This window comes from Callithrix jacchus, chromosome 17, assembly GCF_049354715.1.
Source record: "Callithrix jacchus isolate 240 chromosome 17, calJac240_pri, whole genome shotgun sequence".
NCBI lineage: Eukaryota > Metazoa > Chordata > Mammalia > Primates > Cebidae > Callithrix > Callithrix jacchus.
This window is the reverse complement of record NC_133518.1, coordinates 5,392,101-5,407,924: the sequence shown is the minus strand read 5'-3', so window position 1 is coordinate 5,407,924 and position 15,824 is coordinate 5,392,101. Positions and strand designations below refer to the sequence as shown.

General features: G+C 40.6%; 1 protein-coding gene across 1 annotated transcript in view; it reads left to right on the top strand.

The window, feature by feature from the left end:
• The window catches only part of LOC128931306 (uncharacterized), a 29,741-nt gene extending 14,587 nt beyond the window's left edge, over positions 1-15,154 (top strand). Inside the window, exon 2 of the mRNA XM_078355010.1 lies at positions 14,655-15,154. The gene's annotated coding sequence lies outside the window, so the exon portion shown is untranslated. The remainder of the gene's footprint in view (positions 1-14,654) is intronic.
• Positions 15,155-15,824: the final 670 nt, after the last annotated feature.

Sequence of the window (15,824 nt, the reverse complement as noted above, 5' to 3'; positions counted from 1 at the left end):
ATGCATGCATAGTAGTCAAACAACACAGAAAAATGTTCAGTGAAAGTCCCTCTCTTGATCCATCTCTGATCTACACCCAGTCCCCTCCTTGGAGATGGTCACTGTTACTAGTGTCTACTGTGTCCTTCCTGAGACGCTGTAAGCCAGGGGTGAGCCAACTGTGACTCATGGGCCAAATCCAGCCACTACCTAATTTTGCATGACTCTTGAGCTAAGAATGGTGTTTATATTTGGTGCTGAAAAAAAAAATCAAAAGAATGATATTTTGTGACACATGAAATTCAAATTTTAGTGCCCATGACTAGACTTTTATTGAGATGTAGCCACACTCATTTATCTGTGCTTTTTTTTCTGCTCATTTGTTTATTTATGGCGGCTGTTATTGCCCTATGATGGTTACACTGAGTACTACAGGGACTTACAAAGCTAAAAAATACACATCTAACCCTTTACAGAGAAAGTTTGCTGACTCCTGCTCTAGGCAAACATAGTGACATTGGCAGTTGTTAATAGAAATGATTTGTTAGTCCAAGAAATGTCATACAAAATTGATACTATCTTCATTGATCGTACCTTGGACAGTTCCTGCCTAATACGATGACGCGTTACTTAATGTTGGGGATACATGCTGAGACGTACATTTTTGTTTTGCGATGGAGTTTCGCTCTTGTTACCCAGGCTGGAGTGCAATGGCGTAATCTCGGCTCACTGCAACCTCCGCCTCCTGGGTTCAGGCAATTATCCTGCCTCAGCCTCCTGAGTAGCTGGGATTACCGGCATGTGCCACCGTGTCCAGCTAATTTTTTGTATTTTTAGTAGAGACGGGGTTTCACCATGTTGACCAGGATGGTCTCGATCTCTTGACCTCGTGATCCACCCACCTCGGCCTCCCAAAGTGCTGGGACTACAGGCGTGAGCCACCGCGCCCGGCCAAGAAGCACATTTTTAGGCAAGTTTGTTGTCGTGTGAACATGACAGTATACTTACACAAACCTCGACGGCTTAGCCTGCTACTCACCTAGGCTTCACGGTGTAGCCTATTGCTTAAACCTATGCAGCATACTGCTGTACTGAACACTGTAGGCAACTGTAACACAATAGCGTGTGTGTATCTAAACATAGAAAAGGCACAGTAAGGCCGTACACGGTGGCTCACGCCTGTAAGCCTAGAACTTTGGGAGGCTGAGGCAGGCAGATTACGAGGTCAGGAGTTCAAAACCAGCCTGACTAACATGGTGAAACTCTGTCTCTACTAAATATACAAAAATTAGCCAGGTGTGGTTGTGGGTGCTTATAATCCCAGCTACTCAGGAGTGTGAGGCAGGAGAATTGCTTGAACCAGGAGGCAGAGGTTGCAGTGAGCCGAGATTGCACCACTGCACTCCAGCCTGGGTGACAGAGTGAGACTCCATCTCAAAAGAAAAGAAAAGAAAAGAAAAAGTACAGTAAAATGCAGTGTTATAATCTTATGGGATCACTTTTGTATATGTGGTCCATCATTGACTGAAACGACCTTATGCAGCATATGATTGCACTATGAAATCATCAGTGAGTGGCTGGTCAATCTTAATTTGATCGTAGACATGTTGAGTTTAAGGTGCAGGTGGGTTACCCGCAGGACAATGCTCAGTAGGTGGTTTGGCTCATGGGACTGAAGCTTGGAACCTGGAGGTTAAGATGTGAGGACACCTGCAGGGAGTCTTCAGTGTGAATCTGTTTATGATATCAGCCTGCAGGTCAAAGGTTTCGCTGAACAAAAATGAAGCATTACATGCTGAGCACTGTACGAAGTACACTATGGATGTTAATAGAGTGACAGAAAGACAGTGAATGAGAAACATGAACCAGTCCTGAGGGAACAGTAAATACCACAGGCAGTTTAGAATGACCTTCCTGAGTCAGCTGGTAACTGGTGAGCAGAGTGGGAAGAGCAATGGGCATTTACTGAGTGCCTACTGCATGCCTGCTGTTGTATACACGTTACCGTATTTACTGTGACTCAGGTGGGATCCTTAGCCTCATTTTACAGATAAGGAAATAGGAGCTCAGAAAGGTGAAGTGATTTTTTTTCTTGCAATCCGTGATCCAAGTAAGTATCTCGTTGTATTAAAGCACGATTCCAACTGACCTTGACTGACTGATTGATTGATTGACAAGGTCTCGCTCTGTCACACAGGCTGGAGTACCATGGCATGATCATAGGATCATAGCTCGTGGGAGCCTCGAACTTCTAGCCTGAAGCAGTCCTCCAAAGAGTTGCGATTACAGGCATGAGCCACTGCTGGCTTTTAAGCCTCTTGTTTCCCTCCTACCATCCAAGATGCCGAATCGGGCTGGGAGTCACTCCTTGGCTTTGCCAAGCCATTTCATTGTCCTGGCCTCAGCTCTCTCATCTGCAAAATGAGGCATTTGTTACCACAACTGCTACAGTCCCTTCTGAGTCTCACCTGGCCTGATTCTATTATGGGTGGAAACGTAAGGGTCAGGGGTGCACCATAAGAATGATGTGCAGAAAATTGGGAGAGGTGAGGAAGGCGAATTTAGCAATTTGTATATGTCAGTCCCAGTTATCTGGAATCAGATCCTTAGGAGAATATTCCCTAATATGAAGGAATCGTCTAAAAATCTCTGCTCCCAAGCTGCAAACTTGCCTGTTGCCCTTATTACCAGGATCCTGAGTGCCACTTAATCACCTGGACTTGAGCTGCTGGAGGGGTTGGGGCTGGGAGAGACCGTGGACGTACCTGGCAGGTCTCTCTCCTGATGCCTGCTCCTCTGGGCTCAGCTCGGCTGGGCCTGCTGGGCTTAGGGTTTCAGGAGGAGCTGCAGCTAGAGGGCTGACTGATGTTTTCAAGGAGCAGGAGGGGTGGGGAGTGAGGGGAATGTGAGGGCCTGTAAGCCACTAGACCTGAGAAACTGGGGGTGTGAGTGTGTTTATATAGGACTCACCAACCTGCAGTTTCAGATTTCAGAGCCGGCTTTACTGAGAGACATCGTCTAGGTTTTCAGTTAGCACTGAAGCAAGGAGAGAGCTGACACCAGAGTCTTCCTGGAAGGCTGGAGGAATTCTGGAATACTGGGCTCTCTCCCTGTTTCCTTCCTTCTCATGGGTGTTGCATCGGCCACCCTTGGCAGTTTCCTCTGATCAGGAGTATTGCTTCACTCCTTCCAAGTTGGCAGTCTTCGTCTCCCAGTTGAGTCCTGACATCCAGCATGGAAGGTAAAATCTAGGGTCCTGGGGATCTCCACCAGGAAGAACTGGGTCCAGACAAACTTTCAGTGGAGAGGACCCGGGAGAAAAACACACATGTTGGACAAAGAGGAATACTTCACAGTAAGGCAGATATGAATGAGTGTGTGTGCGTGAGAGTGAGTGTGTGAGTGTGTGTTTGGTGCAGGTACTTCTGTTAACAGTTGGGACGCAAATCTTTTACCTCTTCTTCCTTCATTTATCCCCTTTCTCTGCTAGCAAATAAGAATATTGCATAAATGTTCATCTTCCTCAGGGTCTCTCATCAAACAGTTAAAGAAAGTGTCTGATTTCTGGAAGGTGGCTACCTCCTCCCTTGGGGGTAGGGGGCTGCAGAGAGAATTCAGGGATGTAAGTACAGACCTGTGTGTATCCAGAGGACTGATGCCCCTGGGGTAAGCCCTGGATTTTGTAGGTGCTTAGACCACTTCTTTCTTTTTAAATTTTAGATGGTGTGTGCAGGGTACACATGCAGGTTTGTTACATGAACATATCGCATGATGCTGAGGTTTGGGTCCCTGTAGAATCGGTCACCCAAAGAGTGAACATAGTACCCAGTACGTTGGTTTGCAACCCCTGCCCCCATCTTTTCCTCTCCCATTTCGGAGACCCCAGTGTCTGTCTACTGTGGTTATCTTTATGTCCTGGAACATTTCTGATAAAGCTACCTGTAAGCCCTGTAGCTGTCTGCTGGGAAGTGAAATCCATATGGATTCCAGCATGGTCTCCATGTGAAATTAGTGTGAACCAACCCAAGGGATCAAAGCTATGAGGGGCAAGTGGCAGAAGCACCTTCTTCCCAGTGCCTCAGAATTGGGCAGGATGGAGGCCAAAGCCTTGGAGAAGGGGGAAGAGGAATTGCCATTTTGCTGAATGCAGAAATTTGGGGGGGGCAGGTGATTGGTGGGGGGTGGGTAAGGCTGGCTGAATGTGGCCCCATCTTCCCAGGGTCTGTGTGGTGTTTCTTGGTGGCAAGGAGCAGCGATCAGAGACCTGCCTTGTGCAGGGGCTGGTGGGTGGGAGGCCTGGCCTGGCTGCTTCGTGCAGGGGCTGGTGGGTGGGAGGCCTGGCCTGGCTGCTTCGTGCAGGGGCTGGTGGGTGGGCGGCCTGGCCTGGCTGCCATTTGAGCAGTCACCAGTGCTGTGGGCAGCACACGCTGTGAGGCAGGGTCTTGCAGGAATGGTGGGTGGCCCAAGTGAAGGTCTATTTTCTGTTTCAGAGATGGTGCCTTCTTCCTGTCATCACATGGTAGAAGGGGAGAGCTGGTTTCCTGGGGTTTCTTTTATAAGTGTACTAATCCCATTTATGAGTGTAGGCCCTCATGACCTAAGCATTCGCCAAAGGCCACACCTCTTAATCCCTTACCTCCTAATACTGAATACTTCCTAATACCCAATCATCTTGAAGATTACAATTTCAATATGTAAATTTTAGGGGACATAAACAATTAGAACATAATATGATTATTTTTCATAAAGTATATATTTTTCTTTACTCTTAATGCTCCCCCTGTTTAAATATTTTGTCAGTTTCTGCTGGTAGTTCAGTGTCACTAGGTCTGAAGTTTGACTACTCTACCAGAAATCTCTCTGTGTTGTTCTTTCCCACAGATAAATTTTCAGTTTCTTGTTCAGCTTATTTTTTACTAAACTCTAGTTTTAGGAGAGTGCTAAAGAACACATTTCCATAGAACAGTAAAGAAATCTGGTGTTGTTTTCATGGCCTTGTGATATGGCCATGAAAGTGTGGCAGGCCCTCTGCTTCCTTCTCTCTGGTCTGATGCTTCTCTACCAGATCTTAAGGTTCAGCCTAACCCTGAGGTTATCATACTCCTAGCCCTTCTTGAATCAGAAATCCCCAGTAGACATGAGAATAAAAAACTTTTATGGAAATTAGATTGTTATCTATATAACTTTGAGCATCAAGCTCTTCCCAGGATCCCACCTTTCTGACTCTGTTCCCCATGAATTTCCACAATCCAAAAGGCAGAAATTATGCACAAATCCCCCTTGCTGAGATACAGAGAAAGGCCATGGCCTCACTTACATTGAGTTGCCACATCTTAGGAGCCGTTTGGCCCCTTAGGAATCCAACATCAGGGAACTGGCAGGAGAGGGGAAGGGAAGACAAAAGCTGTATTTCCTTTATGCAGAATTCACCCATTTTCCTTGTCACTTCCATCCCATCTCCTTCTATGAAGACCCTTCTGTACCTTCCTACATTAGCTTGGAGTATGCCCTTTGGGGATTTCCAAATGGCCCTATAAACATGGACAGTACTTTTTAAAAATCTAAATAGCATTTTCTTTTTAAATACCAATATTAAAAATGTCACAGTTTTTATATACAGAACTTCTAGATAGAACACAAAATATCACAATAGATATAATCAATATTTTATGATCTAGAGAGCTAGTTATCTTTACATGAACTGAGAAGGGAGAATTCAGTCAAATCTTTTGTTTTGTTTTGTTGTTGAGACAGAGTTTTACTCTGTTGCCCAGGCTGGAATGCAGTGATGTGATCTGGGCTCATTGCAACCTCTGCCTCCTGAGTTCAAGTGATTCTCCCCTCTCACCCTTTTGAGTAGCTGGGACCACAGGTGTGTGCCATCACATTCAGGTAATTTTTGTATTTTTAGTAGAGACAGGGTTTCACCACACTGGTCTTGAATTCCTGGCCTCAAGTGATATGCCCACTTCAGCCTCCCAAAGTGCTGGGATTACAGGTGTGAGACACTGCAGTTGGCCTGATAGACCATTTTTAAGGTTCATGTGTTATCATTTGCCTTTATGCTTTAAAAGACAAGGATTGGGGACTTCTGCCAAGTTGGCTGAGATTGGGCAACTCTGGAGTGCAGCTCCCAGTGAGTGAGACACAGAGGGTGAGTGGATTCCAAGTTTCCAAGCGAGGTTCATTTCGGTGGGACTGGTAGGACAGTGAAAATAGCCCAGGGAAGGCAAGCCAAAGCAGGGCAGAAGCAGCCCAGAGAGGCTGAACCAAGACAGAGCAGGGCGTGTCCCCACCCAGGAAGTGCAGCTGGCCCAGAGGGTTGGAGACTTCATGCCTTCTGTGGTCCGATTTAGATCCTGCGCTTCCCTCCTGCCTTCTGCAACCCACAGTCCACAAGAGCACCATTGAACTGAGTGGGGACACCGGTTTTTGACCCAAATCTGAGTGACAGCTCTGGCCCGCCCAGCACCACAAGTTGTCAACACGGATCTGGGAGGAAGTTTTGAGTAATTCCAGCAGGATGGAACTACCTGTCCCACAGAAAGTGGCAGAGTTGAAAGCAGGGAAATAGGCCATATGGTTTGACAGGTCCCACTCATAAAAATCCCAACAAACTGAATCCTGAGCGCTAGAGAGTTTTGCAGCCAATATACCAGTTTGACCCCAACTGGGAAGATGGAGCTCAGGGAAGGAAAGACACCTGCCATTGGGAAGGCGGAGCTAATCTCACCTGTGTAAACAAACTCCAGGGGAAGACTACCCAGAAGCCTGACTGAATCCTAGGCAGCCCATCAGCACCTCTACAGGCCAAAAAAAAAAAAGCCTCATACAGGAGATATAGCTCCAACTTCAACAGAAAGGACATCTACTCAGAGATTCCTCCCAAAGTCTCCAACTTCAAAGATCAAAGGGAGACAAATCCATGAAGATGGGAAGAAACCAATGCAGAAAGCATGAAATCATCAAAAACCAGAATGCCTCTTCTTCTCCCAGGGATCACAACTTCTCACCACCAAAGGAGCAAAGCAAAGGAGAATGAGTTTGATGGATTGACAGAAGCAGTCTTCAGAAGTTGGGTAATAAATAACAGACTTCTCTAAGCTAAAAGAGCATGTTCTACCCAATGCAAAGAAACTAAGAACTTTGTAAAAGGTTAGACAAAATGCTAACTAGAATAACCAGCTTAGAGAATAACATAAACAATTTGATGGAGCTGAAAAATAGTATGAGAAATTTGTGAAGCATACACAAGTTTCAACAGCTGAATCGATCAAGCAGAAGAAAGCATATCAGAGACTGAAGATCAACTCAATGAAATAAAACAAAAAGGCAAGGTTAGAGAAAACAAGAATGAAAAGAAATGCCTCCAAAAATATGGAATTATGTGAAAAGACCTAATCTACTCTTGATCGGCATACCTGAATGTGATGGGGAGAATGAATCCAAGCTGGAAAACACTCTTCACAATACTATCCAAGAGAACTTCCCCAACCTAACAAGGCAGGCCCACATTCAAATACAGGAAATACAGAGAACACCACAAAGATACTCCTCAAGAAGAGTGACCACAAGGCACATAATTGTCAGATTCACCAGGGTTGAAATGAAGGGAAAAAAAATCCTAATGGCAGCTAGAAAGAAAGGTCAAGTCACCCACAAAGAAAAGACCATCAGACTCACAGTGGATCTCTTGGCAGAAACCCTACAAGCTAGAAGGGAGTAGGGGTCCCTTAACCCTAACATCTTTAAAAAAAGAACTTTCAACCCAGAATTTCATTATCTGGCCAAACTAAGCTTCGTAAGTGACGGGGAAATAAAATCCTTTACAGAGAGGCAATTGCTGAGAGTTTTTGTTGCCACCAGACCTGCCTTACAAGAGCTCCTGAAGGAAGCACTAAACATGGAAAGGAACAACCAGTAACAGCCACTGCAAAAACATACCAAATGGTAAAGACCAATGACACAATGAAGTAACTGTGTCAACTAATGGGCAAAACGACCAGCCAGTAACAAAATGACAGGATCAAATTCCAACATAACAATATTAACATTAGATGTAAATGGCCTAAATGCCCCAGTTAAAAGACACAAACTATCAAACTGAATAAAAAGTCAAGACCCATCAGTGTGCTTTATTCAGGAGACCCGTCTCACATAAAAATACTCACATAGACTCAAAATAAAGGGATGGAAGAAGATTTACCAAGAAAATGGAGAGCAAAAAAAGAGCAGGGGTTGCAATCCTACTCTCTGATAAAACAGACTTTAAACCAACAAAGATCAAAAGAGACAAAGAATGACATTACATAATGGTAAAAGGATCAATGCAACAAGAAGAGCTAACTATCCTAAATATATATGCACCCAATGCAGGAGCACCCAGATACATAAAGCAAGTTCTTAATGACCTACAAAGAGACTTAGACTCCTGCACAATAATAGTGGAAGGCTTTAACACTCCACTGTCAATGTTGGACAGATCAATGAGACAGAAAATCAATAAGGATATCCGGGACTTGAACACAGATCTGAACCAAGAGGACCTAATAGGTATTTACAGAACTCTCAACCCCAAATCCACAGAATACACATTCTTCTCAGCACCACATTGCACTTGCTCTAAAATTGATCACATAATTGGAAGTAAATCACTCCTCAGCAAATGCAGAAGAATGGAAATCATAACAGTCTCTCAGACCACAGTGTAATCAAATTAGAACCCAGGATTAAGAAAATCACTCAAAACTGCACAACCACATGGAAACTGAACAACTTGCTCCTGAATGTCGTCTGGATAAACAATGAAATGAAGGTAGAAATAAAAATGTTCTTCAAAACCAACAAGAATGAAGACACAGTGTACCAGAATCTCTGGGAAACATTTAAAGCAGTGTCTAGAGGGAAATTTATAGCACTAAATGACCACATGAGAAAAAAGGAAAGATCTAAAATCGACATCCTATTGTCAAAATTGAAAGAGCTAGATGACCAAGATCAAGAAAACTCAAAAGCAAACAGAAGGTAAGAAATAACTAAGATCAGAGCAGAACTGAAGGAGATAGAGACACAAAAAGCCCTTCAAAAAAAATCAATAAATCCAGGAGCTGGCTTTTTGAAAAGATCAACAAAATAGACCACTAGCCAGACTAATAAAAAATAAAAGAGAGAAGAATTGAATAGATGCAATAAAAAATGATAACAGGGAGATCACCACTGATTCCTTGTAAATAAAAACTACCATCAGAGATTACTACAAAGAGCTCTATGCACATGAACCAGTAAATCTGGAAGAAACTGATAAATTCCTGGACACTTGCACACTCCCAAAACTAAAGCAGGAAGAAGTTGATATCTTGAATAAACCTATAACAAGGCCTGAATTCAGCAGTAATTAATAGCCTACCAACCAGAAAAAGTCCAGTTCCAGATGGGTTCATAGCCAAATTCTACCAGATACAAAGAGCAGCAGGTAGCATTCCTGTTGAAACTATTCCAAACAATACAAAAAGAGGGAAGCCTCTCTAATTCTTTCTGTAAGACCAACATCATCCTGATACCAAAACCTGGAAGAGACACAACTAAAAGAGAAAACTACAGGCCAATATCCATGATCAACATTGATGTAAAAATCTTCACTAAAATACTGGCAAACTGAATCCAAAAGCACATCAAAAAGCTTATCCATCACAATCAAGTAGCCTTCATCCCAGGGTTGCAAGGCTGGTTCAACATACCCAAATCTAAAAATGTAATCCACCACATAAACAGAACCAAAGACAAAAACCACATGATTATCTTAATACATGAGAGAAGGCCTTTGACAATATTCAACAGCCCTTTATGGTAAAAGCCCTCAATAAACTAGGTATCGATGCAACATATCTCAAAATAATAAAAGCTATTTATGGCATACCCACAGCCAATATCATATTGAATGGGCAAAAAACTGGCACTAGGGGCCGGGCGCGCTGGCTCATGCCTGTAATCCCAGCACTTTGGGAGGCCGAGGTGGGTGGATCACGAGGTCAAGAGATCGAGACCATCCTGGTCAACATGGTGAAACCCCGTCTCTACTAAAAATACAAAAAATTAGCTGGGCACGGTGGCACGTGCCTGTAATCCCAGCTACTCAGGAGGCTGAGGCAGGAGAATTGCCTGAACCCAGGAGGCGGAGGTTGTGGTGAGCCGAGATCGCGCCATTGCACTCCAGCCTGGGTAACAAGAGCAAAACTCCGTCTCAAAAAAAAAAAAAAAAAACTGGCACTAGACAAGGATGCCCTCTGTCACCACTCCTATTCAATATAGTATTAAAAGACCTTACTAGAGCAATTAGGCAAGAAAAAGAAATAAAGCATATTCAATTAGGAAAAGAAGAAATCAAATTGTCCCTATTAGCAGAGGACACGATCTTATATTTAGAAGACCCCATTGTCCCAGTCCAAAACCTCCTTAAGCTGATAAGCAACTTCAGCAAAGTCTCACAATACAAAATCAATGGCAGAAATCACAAAGCACTCCTATACATCAACAACAGACTAACAGAGAACCAAATCATGAGCAAACTCCCATTTACAATTGCTACAAAGAGAATAAAATACCTGGGAATACAACTAACAAAGGATGTAAAAGACCTCTTCAAGGAGAACTACAAAGCACTGCTCAAGGAAATAAGAGAGGACACAAACAGATGCAAAAACATTCCATGCTCATGGTCAGGAAGAATCAATACCGTAAAAAAGGCCATACTGCCCAAAGTAATTTATACATTCAATGTTATTCCCATTAAGCTACCACTGGCCTTCTTCACAGAACTGGAAAAACCACTTTAAACTTCATATGGAACCAAAAGAGAGCCTGCCTACCCAAGACAATCCTAAGCAAAAAGAACAAAGCTGGAAGAATCAAGCTACCTGACTTCAAACTCTACTACAAGGCTACAGTAGTCAAAACAGATATAATAGACCAGTAGAATAGAACAGAGACCTCGGAAACAACAACACACATCTAAAACCATCTGATCTTTGACAAATCTGACAACAACAAACCATGGGGAAAGAATTCCCTTTTTAATAAATGGTGTTGGCAAAACTGGATAGTCATATGCAGAAAGCTGAAACTGCACCCCTTCCTTACACCTTATACAAAAATTAACTCCAGATGGATTAAAGATTTAAACATAAGACCTAACACCATCAATACCCTAGAAGAAGACCTAGGCAACACCATTCAGGACATAGGCATAGGCAAGTACTTCATGACTAAAACACCAAAAGTGATGGCAACAAAAACCAAAATAGACAAATGGGATCTAATTAAACTCCAGAGCTTCTGCACAGCAAAAGAAACAATCATTAGAGTGAACTGGCAACCAATAGAATGGGAAAATTTTTTGCACTCTACCCATTTGACAAAGAGCTAATATCAGAGTCAACAAAGAACTAAAACAGAGTTACAAGAAAAAAACAAATCCATTCAAAAGTGGGCAAAGGATATGAGCAGATACTTTTCAAAAGAAGACATTTATGTGGCCAAGAAACATGAAAAAATGCTCCTCATCAGTGGTCATTACAGAAATGCAAATCAAAATCATATTGAGATACCATCTCATGCCAGTTAGAATGGCGATCATCAAAAAATCTGGAGACAACAGATGCTGGAGAGGATGTGGTGAAAAAGGAACACTTTTACACTGAATTAGTTCAACCATTGTAAATTAGTTCAGCCATTGTGGAAGACTGTGTGGCCATTCCTCAAGAATGTAGAAATAGAAATATCATTTGACCTAGCAATCCCATTACTGGTATATACCCAAAGGATTATAAATCATTATATTATAAAGACACATGCACACATTTGTTGCAGTGCTATTTACAATAGCAAAGACCTGGAACCAACCCAAATGCCCATCAAGGATAGACTGGATAAAGAAAATGTGGCATATATACACCATAGAATAGTATGCAGACATGAAAAATGATGAGTTTGCATCCTTACTAGAAACATGGATGAATCTAGAAACCATCATTCTCAGCAAACTGAAATAAAAACAGAAAACCAAACACCACATGTTTTCACTCATAGATGAGGAACAATGAGAACACTTAGGCACAGGGTAAGGGAAAAAAAAGACAAGGATTAATTACCTGCTTACGGAATGACAATAAAATTTAACATCATCTTTGTTTACCCCTTAATATAGAATATCTTAATACATCAACCTTCAGGTATTAAAGTAGATTCAGGAAACATGCAGTCTTTAAAACTGTAGTTCTCTTCTCACATGAAATTAACACACACACACACACACGCACACATACACACACATACGCAGAGGAGGAAGAATATTTCAGAAAGCATACCTTTAATCATTTCACATTAGATTTATCATTTTAACATATTTACTTATATTTGAACCATAACATTAGATATTAAATGAATTTATGTTTTCATCATACTTACATGTGAATATATTTAAATCATTTATAATTTATACAATTTATAATACAAGTCATAATTAAAATGCTGTTAGAATTTATTTATAAATTATTGATTTTAATCATCAATTTAAACCCTCTCCTCCCTCATCATGTAGTTTTACCAACTACATGCTCATTCTAGCTATTCTAAAATAATTTCAGAATTAAAAGAAAATGCTTTCATTTATACACCTTAATCTTGACTTTTATATGAAATAAATAAAAATCACTATAGTAATTAGTAACATGCTTTAGTGATAAAGATAAGTAATGATCTGAACTTGGTTATTTGGAAAAGATAACCACAAATTCATTGAGCTTATGACATTTAATAATGTTGTATTCCTGTTCTTTTAACAGTTTAAAAAATATATATTTCATCTGTCTAAAAATATGAAATAATGTCAAACGCACTCTTAATTAAAATTTAAACTAATATCACCTGATCTTGAAGAGTTAAGCAAATGTGTAGACAGATCATTTTTTCTTTTGAAAGAATCTATCAACCACCATAGCACACTTACTCTTTAACAATATGATTTAGAAATTCAACTTAGCATCTTATCTTTAGGGTTCCTCTATATAAATAATTTTTTAAAGCTACTAAAATGTGAGAGAATAAAAAGAGTGAGGATTCACTTTATTCATTTTGGACTAAACCATAGAAACTAAAGTTTGAAATAGCTAATTTTGGTTTATATCTGTAGAAGACATTGCAAATGACAGATCAAACAGTGATGAACCTAATCTGTGTTTTTGCCAATATGATCTTAAGAGGGACATGGTTTGCAAGCACAGGAGAATCTGATGGGTGCTTTCCTGGGGTGATTATTGAAATGTTATGTATAAATAAACAATCAGTACATACATTTATAAAGACTTCTAATCAAACACTATACCATCTGTGATTGCAATCAGTCTATTTATTAAGACTTGTTTATGACAATGAGACATGTTTTATAGCTAAGAGTTTTTATTCCAAATAAGGTTTTGCACATTATTTTATTTTTTTCTTAATTCATTTAATAGCATAGTTCAGGTTGATTGCTTTATTTTATTAGATTTGCAGTCTGGGGTCTTTATTCTTTATCTAAGTAGTAATACTGCTTGTTCAAAAGCAAAATATTAAATGCAACACAATACAATTTAGGACATGAATTCTAAAAAATGCAATCAAAAGCGATATTCCCATGAAAGGCCCCGGTGGTAACATAACAGCTGAAACTATTCTGGTTATAGTTAAGTTCTGAAAATATCATCCCATAAGCAAAATCACTTTGTGAACATCTATACTCTAACATAAACCTGAATAAAAATATTTTTCAATATACAGCTGTTACTTACAATAAGATGACCTTTCTAAAAATGAGTTTATAATGCTCTACTTCTTTACAATGTTCCAAAATCTTCAATCATGCTATTCAAAAACTCATAATGGAAAATGCCATAGTGTATCAATGAAATATTAATTTCTCAAGTTATCTGAGACTACTGCTTAGCTCTTCATAATATTACAAAGTTCCATCTTAAAATATAATCTATTTTTAGCATCTGTAGAACATGCCACTTTGAGTGATAGTTGCTAGATGCAGTAAATACTAAAACAATATTGTGAAATGTTAACTAATAATAAATAGTATTCTATAAGCATAATTTTGAGTGTGCAACATGGAATGTCTGTTTAGAAGTTCATGTATTAAGTTAATGATGCTACAACGTTTGGCCCATTATGGAGTCAGGAGGTGAAACAGAGCCTGGCAGTCTCTAACAGACTGGTCTGCTTACAACTTGTACTAAATTGGTAAAGGATAGACTAGAAGAGGAAGCTTTGAGTGTATTGTATGTTTTGCAGAATCACCTATTTCCTTATTTTTGTTTACTTTTATCCTCTGCAAACGAGAATAAATCCCCATTAAAAAGAATGTGAGAAGACAGAAGGTAATTGCTATGGTTTGAATGTATTCCCCCAAAAGCATGTGCCAGAAACTTGATCTCCAGTGCAACCATGTTGAAAGGTGGGCCCTAATGAGAGGTACTTAAGCCATGAAAGATCAGTGAATGAATTGATGCTATCATCTTCGGAGTGGATTTGTTATAAAAGGGGAAATTTGCCCCCACTTTACACACACCCATTCTATCTTTTTTCTCTCTCTCTTCCTTTCTGGCCCTCCCACCACCCACCATGGGATGATGCAGCAAGAAAGCCCTCTTCAGATGCTGACCCCTGTTTCTTGGACTTCCCAGCCTCCAGAATTGTAAGAAATAAACTTTTGTTCTTTATAAATTAATCAATCTTATTTCTGTTTCTTATAAATTACTCAGTCTTAGATATTCTGTTACAGTAGCACCAAGTGGACTAAGACAGTAATTCTGTATACTCACAAAGATTACTGGTAAGGAAGTGAATATGTTAAGACAGAAACTTCAGTAAAATTAAAATGTTATAGGGCATGATGCTAGTTTATTTTGTTATATGTATACAGTGAGAATAATGTATTACATGCTGCAAAATATATTTAGAAAGCAATATGTGTGTTATGTGATGCACTCTTACTCTGGGCTAAGAACATTTACCCACCCCATTGGTTTCACCACATGGCTTCCTTTGACCAGTGGAATGATATTGTGATATGAACTGAGGCTTTTAATGAATTCAGCCAGTTTAACTTACTACTTGCCTCTGGTGAACCTGCTTGAGAAGAGGATGTCCAAGTGGCCTGGAGCCTGGGCTTCTGCAATAGGAATAATAAGGGTCCCCCAAAGTCATCTATGCCCTAGTCTTAAGAATATGTGAATATGTTATCTTTCATGACAAAAACAAAACAAAACAAAACAAAAAAACCTTGCAGATGTAATTAAGAATCTTGAGATGAGATTATCTTTGATTATGTGGATGGACTCAATGTAATCACAATGGTTATAAGAAGAAAGAAGGATACTCAGATAAAGAGAGCGAAGGAGATGTGAAGACAGAGGCAGAGACTGGTGTGACACTAAGAAAGGGCTACTAGCCAAGGAAGATGGGTAGACTTTAGAGACTGGAAAAGATAGAAAACCACATTCTCCCTTAGAGGCTGTGGAAATAACACAGTCCTATCAACACTTAGTTTTTAAACCTCTTAACTGCCGTTAAGTATGAGATAATAAATTTTAAGTGGTTTAAGTCAATAAATGTGTAGTAATATTTTTTTTTTGAGATGGAGTCTCGCTCTGTCTCCCAGGCTGGAGTTGGAGTTGCAGTGGTGCAACCTCTGCCTCCTGGGTTCAAGAGATTCTCCTGCCTCAGCTCCCTGAGTAGCTGAGATACAGGCATGTGCCACCACGTCTGTCTAATTTCTTTGCATTTTTAGTATAGACGAGGTTTCA